Genomic DNA, 16,875 nt, shown 5'->3' with positions numbered 1-16,875 from the left:
TATGTGGGTCACCGCCACAGGATGGCTGTTGACAAATGGTGCAGGTCTGTGCTGGGAACTGAACCAGGGCTGCTGAAGTGGAGCACACTGAACTTAACCACTAGGCCATGGGGCTGGCCCCTTTTGCCCACTTTTTAATTATGTTATTTATCTTTTTATTGTTGAGTTGTACAAGTTCTTTATAAATTCTGGATACTAGACTCTTATCAGGTATATGATTTGCAAATATGAATGCAAATATCCCATTCCATGGGTTGCCTTTTTACTTTTTCTTTTTTTGTGTTAGGAATATTGGCCCTGAGCTAACATCTGTTGCCAATCTTCTTTTTTTTCCCTCCCCAGAGCCCCCCAGTACATAGTTGTATATCCTAGTTGCAGATTCTTCTAGTTCCTCTATGGGGGACGCCACCTCAGCATGGCTGATGAGTGGTACCAGGTCTGCACCCAGCATCCGAACCGGCAAACCCTGGGCCAAAGTGGAGTGCATGAACTTAACCACTCAGCCATGGGGCCAGCTCCTGCTTTCTTGATAATGTCCTTTGACACACAAAAGTTTTTAATTTTGGTGAAGTCTAATTTATCTGGGTTTTTTTGTTGCACATGTTTTCAGTGTCATATCCATTACCAAATCCAAGGTCATGAAGATTTATCCCTAAGTTTCCGTCTAAGAATTTTTTAGTTTTAACTCTTATATTTAGGTCATCAATCCATCTTGAGTTTATTTTTTTATGTGGTATGAGGTAGGGGTCCAACTTCATTCTTTTGCATGTAGATACCCAGTTGACCAAGCACCATGTGAAGAGACTATTCTTTCCCCATTGAATAATCTTGGCACCTTTGTTGAAAATGAGTTGGCCATGGATGTATGGGTTTATTTATGGACTCTTAAGTCTATCCCAATTGTCTATAGGTTTATTCTTCTGTTAGTACCACATTATTTTGATTACTGTATCTTTGTGGTAAGTTTTGAAATCAGGAAATGTGAGACCTTGTTCCTTTTCAATATTCTTTTGGCTGTATAGGGCCCCATGCAGTTCGATATGGATTTGAGGATTAGTTTTTCCATTTCTGCAAAACAAGGCTGTTGGAATTTTGATAGAGATTGCAATACAATTATTATGGGTTTTTGAACAGAGACAATTATATGACTAGATTGTGCTTAGGCAACATTCTACAAGATGGATAGGAAAAGGAAAAGAGGAGACTGAGAGACCATTAGAAAAGTTAGCACAACAGGAAGGCGTGGACCTAGATCGTGAGAGTGAAGGAGAAGGGACAAATGCCAGAGATCGTGGAGGCAGACTCGAAAGGACTGAAGAAATCTGTCCATTCACTTAATGATTTGTACCCCATTATTATATGCCTCAGGCACTGAAATTGCTATAGTGAACTAGGTGGATATGTTATTTTGCTTTTATGGACCTTGCATTCCAGTAGGGAACAGCGGAATAGTTAACAGAGAAAAAAAGAGCAAACTGTGCTCAATGTTATGAAGAAAATAAACAAGCTGTTATGATAGATATAACAGAGGAAGGCCCACTTTAGATAGGAGAGGCGTCTCTGAGGAGCAGCTATTTAAACTTGACCTGAATAATGAGCACTTAGCCTGGTGAGGGATGGGAGGGTTGAAAAAAGGGAAAGATTCTAGCCTAAGAAAATTGTCAAAGGCTCTGAGAACCTAAACAGGGAAGGGAGGGAAAATTTAGGGAGAAGTCAAAGAAGAATCCAAGGTTTTGAACTTGGGTGACTGGGTAAGCGGTGGTGCTATTTATAGAGCATGCTTGAAAGGAAAACCATGAATTCATTCATTTTCAGGGGGAAGACATTTAGTAGGTGGTTGGAACTTTGCAACTGGAGCTTGGGAAAGAAGTCAGGCTTCAGGTAGGTATATGGTAGCCAACTGTGTGGAGATAAAAATCAAAGACATGAGCTTGGATGAGAAAGCCAGTTACAGTAAAAAGAGCCCAGGACCTAAAGTTGAAGACCTGGATTTAAGTCCTCTCTCTATTGTTGAGTGGTTGTGATACTTTGGGTAATTTCTCTAAGGTCACAAAGCTCTATTTGATTGTCTATTCCGTTCTAATGATCTGTTTATCTAGCTTTATGACAATACCACATTGTCTTGATTACTACAGCTTTACAATAAGTCTTAAATATCAGGTAGTTTAAGTCTTTCAACATTGTTCTTCTTTTTAAATATTGTTTTGACTATTCTAGCTTCTTTGCATTTCCATATGTATTAGTTTTCTATCGCTGCCATAACAAATCACCACAAACATAGTGGGTTAAAACAACAGAAATTTATTATCTTATAGTTCACTGTTTAGAAGTCCAACATGGGTCTCAGTGGGCTAAAATCAAACTGTCAGCAGGGCTGTGTTCTTTCTGGAGGCTTCAGGAGAGAACTCGTTTTCTTGTCCTTCCCATCGCTTGGAGGCTGCCTGCATTCCTTGGCTTGTGGCCCCCTTCTTCAATCTTCAAAGCCAGCAACATAGCATCTTCTCAACACTGCTTCTGTTGTCATCTCTTTTTCTGGTCCTCTTTCCCATTTTATAGACCCTCTGATTATATTTGGATCGCCCAGATAGTCCAGGGTAATCTCCTTATTTTAAGGTTAGCTGATTATCAACCTTAATTCAATCTGCAACCTTAATTCCCTTTGTCATGTAGTGTAACATATTCATAGGTTTTGAGGATTAGGACGTGGACATCTCTAGAGGGTCATGATTCTGCTTATCACACCTTATGAATTTTAGAGTCAGCTTGTCAGTTTCTACAAAAGAGCCTGATAAGATTTTGATTGGAATTATGGTGAATCTATAGATTACTTTGGGAGAATTAACAAGTTAACAGTTTGGGTCTCCCAACTCATAAACAAGGTATAGGCTCTCCACTTTTTTAGTTATCCTTTAATTTCTTACAACATTTTATAGTTTCCAGTGTTGAGTTTTCGTACATCTTTTGTCAGATTTATTCCTAAGTATTTAATATTTGTTGATATTATTGTAAATTATTTTTTAATTGCAATTTTTGATTGTTGTTTGCCATCCTTGTTTTCTTCCTAATTTTAGGGAGAAAGTGTTGTCTTTCAACATTAAGTGTGATGTTATCTGTAAGATTTTTATAGATGCCCCTTCTGAGGCAGTTCCCTTCTATTTCCAGTTTCCCAAGAGTTTTTATCAGGAATGGAAATTGGATTTCATCAAGCACTAGTTATGTGTCTATTGAGATAATCATATGGTTTTTCTGTATTAGTTTGTTAATATTGTGAATTATATTGATTAATTTTTAAATGTTAAACCAACCTTGCATTCTTGGGATCAACCACACTTGGTCATGGTGTAGTATCCTTTTTATATATTTTTGGATGCAACTTGCTAAAATTTTGTGTACAATTTTTGCATCTCTGTTTATGAGGGATATTGGTTTGGAGTTTTCTTTTCCTGTGATATCTTTTTTTAAAAAAACTTTTAGAGTAATGCTGGTCTCATGGTATTAGTTGGGAAGTATTCCCTCCTCTTCAGTTTTCTGGAATATTTATATAGATTTGGTATCATTTCCTCCCTAAATGTTTGGTAGAAACTTGGAATCTGCTGGGCCCTCCTGCAATTCCCTCTTCCTATGCCATGGCCTGTAGGTTCTCCAAAGGTAATAAGCTGGGGTAAACCTTGTTCATTTCCTGTCTCTGAGGGATCACTCTTCTTCACTGCCTTATATTCAGTATCTTGAAAACTATTGTTGTATATATTTTGTTTGACTCCTTTTCGTTGTTGTTGTTGGTTTACGTGGGAGGGTAAATATGGTCCTTGTTACTTTATCTTGGCTGGATTTGGAAGTTCCCCCAAGGCTATACTTATAATAGTCATCTCACATTTTGAGGAGAAGAAGAGAAAAGTTCCAAGAGTCTGTAACCAATAGCTTCTGGTAGAATCACTCTATAAAATGAAGCGTGACTGTTGTTTAGTCTGCCAGTTTAATACTTCTTAAATCCCAGAATATTATAAAGGTTTGCTGTGAGTAGTGATTTATCGATTGTTTGGGCCAGACTTCAGAGCCCTGAGGCCTCCCTTCAGCATGCCAGTGACATTTTCAAAACACAAGGGGCCATTGATAGATTGCAAATCAGTTTTCACTCTTACTTGTACTCATTCTGCAAACTTGGTTCTGCTTCTACTTTTTCATCTGGATAAGGTTGCAGTTAAGGAAAATTTACTCTCTCAACATCTTTAATAATATAATATAGGACCACCTAACATAGGCAATTTACTGTGATTTGAGGATTTATTTTTGGAACACTAAAAACTTTTCTAATCCAACTTCAAGAAGTGCTGTGTGATTCTTGTTTATCTTATTCTCGAGAATTTATTTGAAATTAGAAGGGGAAACTCCTACGATCTTATTTGCATGAAAAAGAAAAGACCAGTATTTTAATTGCAGCGAAGGAGAGAGGGGCTTAAGGGAAGCTGAAAATAATCATAGGCTGGCGAATATTTTTTTAAGCACTTACTATGGTTATATCACTTGTTTGGACAATGGGATGACAAAGACTGAGTAGGCTAATTTTTATTTTTATGTACCTCCATGAATCTCAAGGATTTAGTTTTCAAAACAAGTCTTATTTAATAATAATTTATTTTCCTGTTTTTTGAATGTCACCAAAGCCCATCAAAGCTTTAGTTAGCATGAAGTAACTGGTGTTACTTCAGTGTCATGTAATTTCAGACAAAAACAGCGACTCTTGCTGTTATAGGTAACCTGAGTAGACAAACTTTAGATGAATATATAATTTCTTTTAGGCTTTTAGAGATACTGAAAATAGCTTTTTCTTTCTCAATTGTCTGGCGTCTGGGGACATCCAGTAAGTAGCTGCCAATTTAGTTTTGGAGATAAATATTATAAGTAACAGAGAAAACAAAACAAGGCAACCCTACTAAGTGCCAAGTTAAGTGGTACAGACCCTAAGTATTATAGCATTGTCCTGCATAGAGAGGTCCTTGAGCTAAGCTGTTGCATTCTGGACTGGGAGCTAGGACTGGGAAGAAGCATTCTGAGCTGGGAAGCAGTGGGTATAAATGTTCAGTGGCAGCAATGTTGGCTGGATGTTGCAGATACTGTACAGTGAGGAGACAATCTGTCAGACAGATTACACACAGAGAGTAGTTGGAGATTAGGTGGAAAAAGTAGGAGAGGGTCAGATGGAAGATCCTGAGTTCTTTGAATTTGTACTTTATACAGAGATGGCAGTGAAAATGAGAAGGGTCACTGAAGAGACTCTGTAATGGAGAAAGCCAAGGACCTGGTGACTCTGTGAGGATTGAGAGGGAAGAAGAGTCAAAGGTTTTGAGCTAGGACAAGAGCGTTATTATTACAAATAGAGATGTCAGAAAGGTGAGTTTGAATGAAGTGATGCCAGAGATCCTTGAGGCTTTTTCTAAAAATTCCTCATTTCTCAGTGTGGCTTCTGACTGGACAGGGCTTTCCCTGTAGAACTTCTCCTTTAATTGTTGAGCCTGGTGGGATGAAATGGAGTGTGCAAGGGTGTTTAGAGGTCTTCAGGTCAGCTGACCTACTCTCTTCACTTTACAGATAAGGATATTGACGGCATTAGGTATTGTCACTTTCCTTAAAGCCACACAGCTAGGCTGGCCTGGTGGCACTATTTTCTGAAATTCTGGTAGCAGAGGTTACTGTGTTCTCCTTCTTGGCAAAGTGAGCCTTGTGTTTCCCCACCATAATTCAGTTAGATATTTACTTGATTCCTGAAATCATTTTTCACCTCCCCAAATCAAATAAATTAATAGTTAAAATAATTCCCTCCACGTCGTCTGATTTTTTCCCTTTTATCCATACATGCAGTCGCATTGAGGTAGTACAGTATTGGACATTTATGCCAGAGCTGGACTGGGTGTAACGGGTCTGCTTTCTTGCAAAGTGCCTGAGCTGTTTGAGGGGAGAGGGAATGATTAACATTAAATTAAGCCTGGGGTGAGGATTCTTACTGGGAGTCCTTTCTAAAATTTTTAAAATGAAGAACAAGGATGTCAGGTGGAAATTAGTCAAGGAATTGCTTCCTTTCTTTGCCCCTCTAAACCCTATTCCCTATGACTTCTCAGGCATGGAACCCTGAATTCGTATGACTCCCACCCTGCCCGGAGAATGAGATTATGCCAATACCCTGAATAAGTGAACTGTGTTGTTGAGATGTTTCACCCAGTCCTACACCTTAACTGGAACCTGGGGAGGGTGCCTTCGCTTTCCCTTCCCAGGCCTCTTTCCTCATCTTATCCCTATGGCTATCTCTCTTCTTTTCTCCCTTCCCTCTCCCTGCGTCCCGCCGTTCCTCCCTCAGGGGCTGGCACCCGCAGGCACGAGTCCCCTTTATTTACTTAGGGCCTCCAGGGCTTCACCGTGCCCACAGCTCCTCTCGGGTCCACCGCCCCCTAGCGTGCCGGGCGGGGACAGAGCTGAATGAACAGAAGCCCCGCCCCATCGTTTTGGGCGGGGCCAGCGGCCAAGACGGCGCCGTTGATTGGTGAGGGCGGGGGCCTGTCGCGGGGGGCGGGGCCTGGAGGTCTGGCTGGGGCGCGGAGCGCGGCGGCGCCGCTGGGGGCGGGAGGCGCGGGGTGGAGCCCGGCCGAGTGTGGCGCAGCTGTGGCGGCGCTTCTCGCTCGCCACGCGCCGGGCGTCGATCCCCCAAGGTAAGTGCGGGCAAGGGTCCCCGCGCCGCACGGGCCAGGTGGAGGGACGCAGCGCGGGCGCCCGAGGCAGGTGTGGTTTAGCCGGACGCGCCCGGGTGCCACTTCCGCGCAGAGTAGCAGCGCGGGGCGCTGGCGGCCAGTGAACCCCCAGAAGGAGGGAGACACCCAGTCGGGCTCTGGCTCTGCAGCACTTGTTCATGGCATTAGCTACCGGACAGAAAGCATTTGCGTTGCTACACACACCTCCTCCGCAGATCTCGAGAGACCTCAGGTACTTTCAGACTTTATATTCCATAGTCTATTTCTAGTTTGTGGTTCAGGACTGGAAGAGAAACTCGATAGGGAACTTGCGGTGTGGCTTTGTTTTGACTTCGTGTTATTCAGTTTGCAAGAACAGTGTGACTGGTAATGTGACTGTTAAACAAGGACACCAGGGTTTGCATAGGCAGTGTTTCGTGGATGTTAAGCACGCAGGCTTTGAAGCCAGAGTGCCTGAGTTTGAATCTATTTATTAATTGTGAAAACTTGGGCAATTTGCTTAACTTCTCTATGCCTTTGCTTCTGCATATGTAAAATGGGGATAATGATAGTTCGATCCTCATAGGATTGTTATGAGGATTAAATGAGTTAATACTTAGTGCCTGGCCCATAGTCCACAATAACGTTGGCTGTTTTCTTTATTAGGCATTCAGATGGGCATTAATCCTCCAAGTTGTCACCACAGAAAAACCTTTCTGCAGAGCTTTTGGTAGAAATACCTGGGGATTCCTTTGGAACATTTTTCAAAGACAGTTCCACCAGAAAAGGTCTCATTGGTTTTCTCTCGTACTAGAGGTATTTGTTACCTGATGTGCATCATCCACTTTGTCCCAAATGAAATCCACTCTCAAATGATAACAGAAACCCCAGTCTTGAAGGCTGTTCCTTTTAAAAGTGGGATGAAGAAAGGTAGCACCTTTAGAATGGGTGTTGCCTCATTTTAAGCACCAAGCTCTGGTAGATTTGTTTAAAAGAAGTTCATATCACTTTAAACAGAACTTGTAAGTTGTGCTATTTGAGGTGCATGCTTATTTGTACTATTATTGCAAAATGAAGTAAACCAGAGTACCCAAATGCATAAATAAACGTCATAGAAACCATAACTTACCACATAGAATTTCAGAATTGAATCTAAAAAATCAGACCAGCTACCCTTTACAGATGAGGATGAGACCTAAAGACCCAGAACTGAGAGGTGGCAGAGCTTAGACTAGAATTCAGCTCTCCTGAGCAACAAATTATAAAATCAAAATAGGATATTGCTTCTCGTTTTGATAACAGAACTTTTTTTTTTCTTTTGACAATTTTAGGGTGCTGTGAATGGTTTTTCTGTCAGCAACATCCTGCTTGGTAGCTTAATTGCATGATTCATAATCATTCTTCAGCGCCTTTGATTTAAATCACAAGTCTCAAAGTTGCTACATCAATGATTGCTTTGAGAACAAGATGATTGTCTTCTTAAGCTTTGTACAAACATGTTCTGACAGTGCTCTGGTTTTGTTGTTTTAAAATGCAGTCCTTTTCTGCCATGTAGGGAACGTAAACAGCCAGTATAAACAAATTGACCTACTAGGCAGTTTGTTATCACTGTGTTATTGGTGAAGTTTTCTTGATTGGGTAGGATAGAATCAGGAAGTGGAACACTGAGTGCTAGCCCAAGGAAATGAAGAGAGATGTTGCAATTGCTGCTCACTTCAAAAGCATCATGGAGTGAAATTGTTGGGAGATAGTGGTGTGTTCCTTGCTGCCTCTTCCTTGCTCCTTGCGTAGTTCACTCCCTCACCTCTAGGTATTTGTTCAGATGTTACCGTCTCAGTCAGGCCATTCTGTTTAAAATTCCTTATGACCCTACTCTTCCTATAATGTATATTTATCTATTTACTTGTTCATTATTTATTACCTGCCACTAGAGGATAAATTCTGTGAGGGTAGGGGTGCTTGCCGAGTTTTGTTTACTGCTGTATCCTAAGTGCCTGCAAACACTGCCTGGCACGAGGTGTCAGATGCATGGATCTGATGCAGACATTTCCAGCTAGGGCTAGTAATTACTTAAGCCAATTCCCTGTCATCTTGCCTTGCTCTCCTTTCCCTGCGTTTCTAGTTATTTCTCCTGGTTACCTAGGAATAAAACCTTGAGGCAAGGTTAATTCCTTTTTCTACCTTGCACTCCACATGCAGATAGTTACTGTCTTATTTCTCTGTCAATTTTTTGCAAACCTGCCATTCCTATTGTTGCCAAGCCCCTATTTCTTTAAGCCGTCCTCCATTTCATTCCATCCTCTACACCTACAGCCCTTCAAGTTCCCTTTCAAATGCCTTCACATCCTCATCTGCAGAATGAAATCCAGAGCCAGAAGCCTGTCATTCAAAGTTCTCTGCAACATGATCTCAGATCCACTGTTCCAGCCTGTATCTCCTGTGTATAAGAAAAGTGATTTCCAACTTACGCTTGTAAATATGAAAGTAAAATAAGGCTTTAATGACAATACCCTATAAAATTCCAAGGTGAATGTTGCTTCATGACAGTTTCTCTTTCTGTTTTTGTTAGTGAGTGAGTCTTTTCCCATAAGTGGGCAGGAATTCAGAAAAACTGAACTAATGGCTATTCCCTATTTGTACCTGAGGACTTTGGCTGCTCTGTTTTGAGTGCCCTGCCTTCCAAACCTCCCTCACATATCACTGCCACCCCAAATACCTAGATAAGTTCAGTTGGAAATGGTTTTTCCTTCCTCCGAATTCTGCTGACTTTCCATATACCGTTCTTAGGGAATTTATTGCAGTCTACTTTGAATTGTAATACTTTGGCATTTGTCTTTTCTCTTTTGCTACAAATAAGCTCCTGGGAGACAAGAAGCTTGCGTACACAAATTCCAGTCACTTTTTTAAGGAAAAATAAGACTCACATCCACTTACCTGTTTTTTAAATACAAATGAACTTAAAGTCGTACTTAATAGGGCTTTAAATCATTATGTATTGTGCTTCAACAATCATTTCTAGGATATGGACAATCAAGGGAGAAGGCAGGGAGAAATTTAGTTCTAAATGAAAAGATGCAAATGAAGATAGTGAGATACGGATTCATAGAAGGACAGAGGTGTAGGAGCAGAAACGTACCCAACACCACATAGCTGGACAGGCAGAAGTTTAGAAAAAATACACAATAAACTCAATCAGGAAACACAAGATAGACTTTATGGAGCAACATCTGCAGCTTTGGATTGTCTTGTGGGGTATTAGTCCGAAGCTTTATTTTGTTTTTGCGTCTCTGAGCATGGGTAACACTGCCTCTCTGCTTTGTTCTCTGAGCTGGGTAGGACTGAATGTTCTCGTCCTCTTTTTGGTCTGCAGGAAGTAGTCTACCTGCTTTCCCTTCATTGTTTAACTACTAAAATATTCATACTTCTTTCTTAATTTATTTTCATCTATATATGGGGAGGATATATGCCAGAAGCTTTTAGTTCTTCAGAGAAAGGTGATAGATATAAGATACTTGAATGTGTCTGTTGTTGAAGCTTCTAGTTTCATTGTTCGATATCAGCATTTGGTTTTATGTATTTTGCTTCATTTTGTTACAAACATGTCCTCTCACATATTCCAATTGAATGACTTTTTATTTTACTTGTGACGACTTCTAATAGTTTAAAACTTGTTTCCAGAACTTGTGTCAACACTTCTGCAGTTTAATTTTATCTTTTCTTCTCTCCTATTGCCTCTCAAACCTCAGCTGGGGTTTTCCCATTCTGGGGCATGCGTTAGCTTAATTATTTTCTTGTTCTTGATTTTGAGTACTTACAGGTAGAGTCTAAATTTATTTTACCATTCCTGGGATGGAGCTGCAGTTTCTATTAATAGGAAAGTGTTGGTAGGGAAAACATATATTAAAGTCCTAATTTTTGAAATGTTAAAACTTACGTGTAAAATTCTGCATATTATCTTTTCTAAGAGCAGAGCTAAAGTAAGATTAAGATTTAAAGCTAACGTACTATAATTTATATATAAATTTACTCTAATTTAAATATGTAAGTGGTTGTAAATTTTTCTTTTGGGAAATTTCTTCTAATGTGCTAACCGGTAAAGTGTTACTTTCAGAAGAAGAATCTTGAAAGCAAATATTTGCATTGGAGTAAAGTTTCCTTTATCACACTGTATAAGCATATGTGTTTACCTTAAATTCTCCTTGTTTTTAAAAAGCCTTAGTTAAGGGTGTTATCAGATAGCATCATTCTTGCAAATAATAAAAGTTGGGGCATAGACTAATTACATATCCCCAGCACATGGTTAAGCACTGTGTATTTGTTAAATAAGTAAATCTGTATTTTTAGGGAGGATTTTATTGAGGTAGCATATCTTATATAATAATGGGATTGACATGGTAAAGAGAGAGAAATTGATGATTCGGGAGACCGAGGAAGGAATGATGAGCCAGTGGTTGCTTTGAAGATCTCACTTGCATACTTTGGCAAATTAGAATTTCCAAGTGTGTCTCTCCACCTGTTTGTTGAATGAGTAAATAAAACAAACAAATGTATATTGGGGCCTACTAAGTTCATGGCAGCGAATAAGTCACCATTTCTACACTCCAGTCAGGGAGGTTCTCAATAAACAAGCAACATACAAACCTAGGTGGTAATAAATGCTAAAATGGAGAAAGCCAGGATGATCACAGAAGATTAATTTGGGGACGGAGCACTTTCATTGGGGTGATCATGAAGGCTTGTTGGAGGAAGTGACATTTGAACAAAGGCCTCAGTGTGAAGTGGTGAAGGGAAAGCATTCCAGGCAGAGGAGACACAGGTACAAGAGACTGGGGAAGGGAAAGGGCTCAGTGTGTGTGAGAACAAGGAAGGGGCTGTTCTGATGGCAGTCTAGTGACTAGAGGGGCAAGCGGCCCTGGTGGGATGCAGCTGGAAAGGGAGGAAAAGGTTAGGCCGTGTGGCTAGGCTCTTAGCAGTAATTCAGAGTTTGGATTTCATTTTAAGTGCAATATGAAGCCATGCAAAGGGTTTAAGCAAAGGAGTGAAATTATCAGATTTACAGTGATTAAAAAAATCACTCTGGGGCCAGCCCATGGCATCGTGGTTAAATTCAGCAGGCTCAGCTTCAGCGACCCAGGTCTGTGGGTTTGGATCCCAGGCGTGGACCTGTACCACTCATCAGCCATGCTGTGGTGGTGACCCACATATAAAATGGAGGGAGACTGGCAACAGATGTTAACTCAGGGCTAATTTTCCTCAGGAAAAAAAAATCACTCTGGCTACTGTGGGAAGAGTGGATCGGAAGAGGGTTAGAATGGAAGCACGTTGGAGGTTCTCCCAAGAGGTTCTAGGAGATGTGATGGAATTGTTATCTTTGGGGGGGTTTTGTTTGGTCAGTTGGTTGGTTGGTTGTTTTTTTGACTTGTAGCTCTTCCAGGCCTAATTCCAGGCCTCTTCAAATCTGAATTCTTCTAACCTCCCCAGTCAGAACTGGCTTTACCCTAGGCTTCCTAGGGCCTGCAGGATTTTACCACTGCTAGTTCTGTGTGATCTTCCCCTCGCTTTCTCTTGCCTTGTGTAAGCACCCATCCTCCCATCACTCTGCCAGTGATCACAGTCCTCCAGGAATCATCCTTGGGAGTTCTGTGTTTACATCTGCCTGGAAGATACACTGGGAGTGTGCCTCCCAATGGAAAAGCTTGGAAGCCGGAAACAGGGCAGGCAGTCTGGTGATCAGGAACACAAGATGGTGGCTTTGGGAGGCTTAGAAGGATAGAGCAGAGCATTGCTCTTACAGTTACCATCCCTATGCTGTCAGTTCTGGAAGCAGCAGAGGGACATGTTACCCGCTGGAGTAAATTTAAAGCCTTCCTCCTTATCCTGGCAGTTTTGATTCTAGTATTAGAAAACAAGGAAACTGTCAGCAGTTACTTCCACCTTCTCACTCAGTACCTTCCTTAAATGTATGTAATAAAATGGAGCTGGTTTCAGGGAATGACCATCTCGTGTAACTTTCTTTGAAGTTCTTGGACACTCCTATGAAATTGTTGGGTGCAGACTACTCTATATTGTGTTCAACATTGCATATTTTGCACATATTTTTTCTTATATCACTTGTCTTTATCAAGAATCAGGATAAATAAAAGGTGCCTCAAACAAGAGATGTGGTAAACCTAGGGAAAACCAGGACTGCTTTGTGATTACAGAATGAGGGAAAAATCAAAGAGGGGGGTTGGGTGGGAATTAGAGGAAGGATATATTAGTAAGGAAGGAAAACAGGAAAGGTTGTAACTGATTCATCCTGTGATGTGTGTGGGGAGATGGTTACTGTGTATCTTCCATTGGCAGATCCTGTTAAGATTTTTAATCTGTTCTGCAATGAGCTTAATTTATAGATGTGACAAAGATGTGCTTTGTTTCTATGGAAACATTTTGGATATTTTTGGAGCTAGTATTCTGAGAGGCGGAAATAAACAGATACAGATTATATATTATTACAGTAGACTTTCCATAAGGTAACCAGTTAGTTTGGAGTAAGAATTTCCTGGGAAGGTGTTTTTAAAGTAGCTTAAAATGAAACCCACCCACTTGGCTTGTTGCCTTCTCTGGAATAATTCATGCTGCATCCTCATTCCCAATTCCTTTTCTTATTCTCTTGGAGTGTCCCCATTTCCCAAACCAGTTCCCATGCCATGCCCGGTGTCTGTTTGTGGATTTTCTTTGGTCTCTTCCTTGACTGGGTCTGTCACCTCCCTCTTTTGAAACCCTTATTCCCAAACAACCAGTGCCAGTCCTGTTCCTTTGCTAAAGAAAACTTGTAGCTCTTCCAGGCCTGCTTCCTTCCTTTGGGTACAGGCTTGTTCTTGAGTTCCCTTTATGTCTTGGTGTGAATCACTGACCCCTCTCTGCCATGTTAGTTCAGTGACTAGTGATACTTATGAATGTGTCTACCTTGTAGGTTAGGTAGGGTCCACTAGTCAGTACCAAACACTTACGATGTATGGAGGAAATGGAGTTCAGAACCTCTCTGCTTATATTTTAGAGGTAAAAGCAGAAGAATCTTTTGACCTTCTTATAAAAATTTTTTTCGTTGTCTGAAACAAAGATGGACAAGATCCAGGGCAGTAATTGAATACAATGAACAAAAAGATGGTCAGAATGATGAAGAAACCGTACTTTTTTAAAAAAGAAAAAAAGCCTTAACTATTTTAAGCAGTATTTATCAACAAAATTTTAATATAACATGAATTTGAAAAGTTTTCTTTCATGGAATTCCATCCATATTTCTACTTTTTACAGCCCCCAAGAAAAAATTTTAAATCTATGAATGCTTTTTCTGGAAAAGACAAACTCCTCCCCTCATTTTTTTTTTTTAAGTGAGGAGGATTGACCCTGAGATAACATGAGTGCCAGTCTTCCTCTATTTTGTATGTGGGATGCTGCCACAGCATGGCTTGATGAGCAATGTGTATAGGTCTGTGCCCAGGATCTGAACCCACGAACCCTGGGCCGCTGAAGCAAAGCATGCAAACTTAACCACTATGCCACCAGGTTGGTCCTTCGCCCCCCTCCTTTTTTAAATACCGTATCCTGTGATAGCGTTCTTTCTTGTGTCCTCTTTATTTCATAATTTAGCCCTTGATTGTCCTTGTGATGGCACCAATGCTCAGAGCCTTCTCTATGCCAAGCTCTTGGTTAGGTATTGACGGTGTGATGTCTCAAGAAGATGGCCCACTCCTGACATACTGCTGCACAAGCTTGACCCCTCTTGGTGGCAGAATCGGAAAGCTGCTTTTCCTATGCATGGCTTGTTTTCTGTACTGCAATTGCTGATGGACATTTGGTGCTCTCTTCTCCTCAACTCTATATCTCCAAAGATGATTTGGAAGAAGGGGGTGCATGGAGCAGTACCATAAGAAGTCAAGGGACAGGGTCCAGCCCCCTGGCCGAGTGGTTAAGTTCACACACTCCGCTTTGGCGTCCCAGGGTTTTGCTGGTTCGGATCCTGGATGCGGACATGGCACCGCTCATCAAGCCACGCTGAGGCGGCATCCCACGTGCCACAACTAGAAAGACCCACAACTCAAAATATACAACTATGTACCGGGGGTCTTTGGGGAGAAGAAGGAAAAATAAAATCTTAGGGGAGAAAAAAAGAAAGAAATCAAGGGATAGTGTGTGCAAGCTGGGCTCTTGGCTCAGAGCTGTGTTCATGTCACAATGCTGCCACCCAAAGCTGTGTGGCCATATAGAAGTACTCCTTGTAGCCTAGGTTTCTTCATCTGTAAAACGGGGATCATGATACTTACTTCGTGGACTGCCGTGATTATTCAGTGATGTGTTAGATGTGAGCGCTTAGAACAGGGCCTGGTATTAGTGCTCAGTGAATGTCAGTTTCTCAACCTCAACAGTATTGACATTTTGGGCCAGATGGTTTTCTATAGTAGTAGTGGCTGTTCTGTGTATTGTAGGATGTTGAGCATCATCCTTTACATGTAACCAAGAGCAAACCCCCAAGTTGTGACAAGCAAAAATGTCTCCAGACATTGCCAAGTGTCTGCCCAATGAGACCATTATAAATATGTTTACTAGCTATTATGTTACCCTTGCAAATCACTGTTCCTTCTAAGATGGAAGTTCTCTTCTCATCTGACCCGCTTCTTTTGGTCTTGTTGGACTTGTCTGAGTTGATTCACTAGCTGGGTGTTAAAGTTAGTTCTTCCATTCTGGGTTAGTATCTGAACTTAGTCTCATTAGAGCCATGGGACCTACCCCAGGGCGAGACAGCTGTCTCTGGGAACCAATCTGCAAGATTATTTTGTGACTCTCCAGCAGAATGAAGGCATTCTTCTCCTGTTCCTCTTTTGGAAAGCCCTGCATACCTGGGAACCTCCCCCAAAGTTCCAACTTTTATTCCCGTGTGAACAACCTAGCTTTTTGTTCTGTTCTTGCTTGGTTGTGAGGGTTCTTAATATCAATCCTCTTCCCATTCTGCTTTATTTGCCTGCCTGGCCATAAGATGATTTTACACAATTTTAATTGCTTCAGTGTTACAGAATAAATATACATTAAATTTGCAGTAATAGCAGGCTTGCTTTTTCATAATTTCACCTCTAACCACTTAAAAATAAGTTTATGAACCTTCTTCATTGCTTCCCAGAGGACTCTTTGGAGCATATATATGTGATAGAGGCAGTGTGGTATCATGGGTGAAGGTCCCGAAGTTAGACCACCCCTTGTTCAAATCCTGACTCAACCACCTGAGGCCATTTACTTCACCTTTTTATGCTTCCATTTGTCCTGGGTTTCCTCTCAGTGGCGCTGTGGTGAGGAGCAACCAGGTTAACACATTTAAAGCACAGTCTGGCTTGTAATAAGCTTAGCTACCAAGTATTAAATATTGTTAGGTTGCTGGTTTGTTTCAGCTTGAAGGAAAGGAGAATCTTTAAGGGGAGACAGTGTGGTATAGCCCACAAATACATACAGATTTTGAGGTCGGACAGATTTGGATTTGAATCGTAGCTCTGTCACCTATTCGCTGGATACTTAAGCTTGGGCAAGTGGTTTAATCTCTCTCTGTTTTTCTTCACAGCAACATCTTCATTTCCAACATATGATTCCAGCTCCTTTTTCCAGAGAAAATTGAGGCAAACAAGGGTGCTCTCTTTCAGACTTCTCCTCCCATACCTGCCTGGCTTTGCTAGGCTGAGAATATGTGATAGTCTGTGTCTGTGTCACTTGTCTGTGCTCTCACAGTGTACCATGCGTACATCTAACATCATACTCAGGCAACTATTGAAGTTTTTATATTGCTTATCCTTCTTCCCCATGAGATACATTCCTTGTAGGTAGGATTTTCTCTTATATTTGACTTTATATTCTTAATGCATAATGAATGCTTCCTAAGTGTTGAATGAAGGAATAAAAACTTATTTGAACGATTATTTCATAGATTGTTGGCTATTAGAGCCAAATTATTGTCTACCTATACAGAGCTGGGTCTTTTACACTTGTTTTGAATCCTTAAAACAGCCATGTGAAGTAGGTGTTGCTAGCCACATTTTCTAGATAGGAAACTAGGGCTCAGGTGATTTAGACTCATGTAAGGATTCGGGGTCGAGAATTGTAGCATGTCATCCCTGTAAGAGTTGTAGTCACAGGA

The 16,875-nt window shown here is 41.0% G+C and overlaps 1 protein-coding gene across 6 annotated transcripts in view; it reads left to right on the top strand.

Moving 5' to 3' along the window:
- The window catches only part of SGK3 (serum/glucocorticoid regulated kinase family member 3), a 120,957-nt gene that overhangs the window by 40,118 nt on the left and 63,964 nt on the right, over positions 1-16,875 (top strand). For 2 of the 6 annotated variants that reach the window (XM_070481145.1, XM_044780250.2), the window contains exon 1: positions 6,588-6,969. The exons of 2 other annotated variants lie outside the window; for them this stretch is intronic. The gene's annotated coding sequence lies outside the window, so the exon portion shown is untranslated. Of the gene's footprint in view, positions 1-6,555; positions 6,970-16,875 lie in introns of those variants that run through there. 2 more of the 6 variants (XM_070481144.1, XM_044780249.2) reach the window with 2 other exon arrangements.

The sequence above is a fragment of the Equus asinus genome, chromosome 12, assembly GCF_041296235.1.
Source record: "Equus asinus isolate D_3611 breed Donkey chromosome 12, EquAss-T2T_v2, whole genome shotgun sequence".
NCBI classification, from domain to species: Eukaryota; Metazoa; Chordata; class Mammalia; order Perissodactyla; family Equidae; genus Equus; species Equus asinus.
Note: the sequence above shows the minus strand (reverse complement) of the source record. Positions and strands in the feature narration are given on the sequence as shown.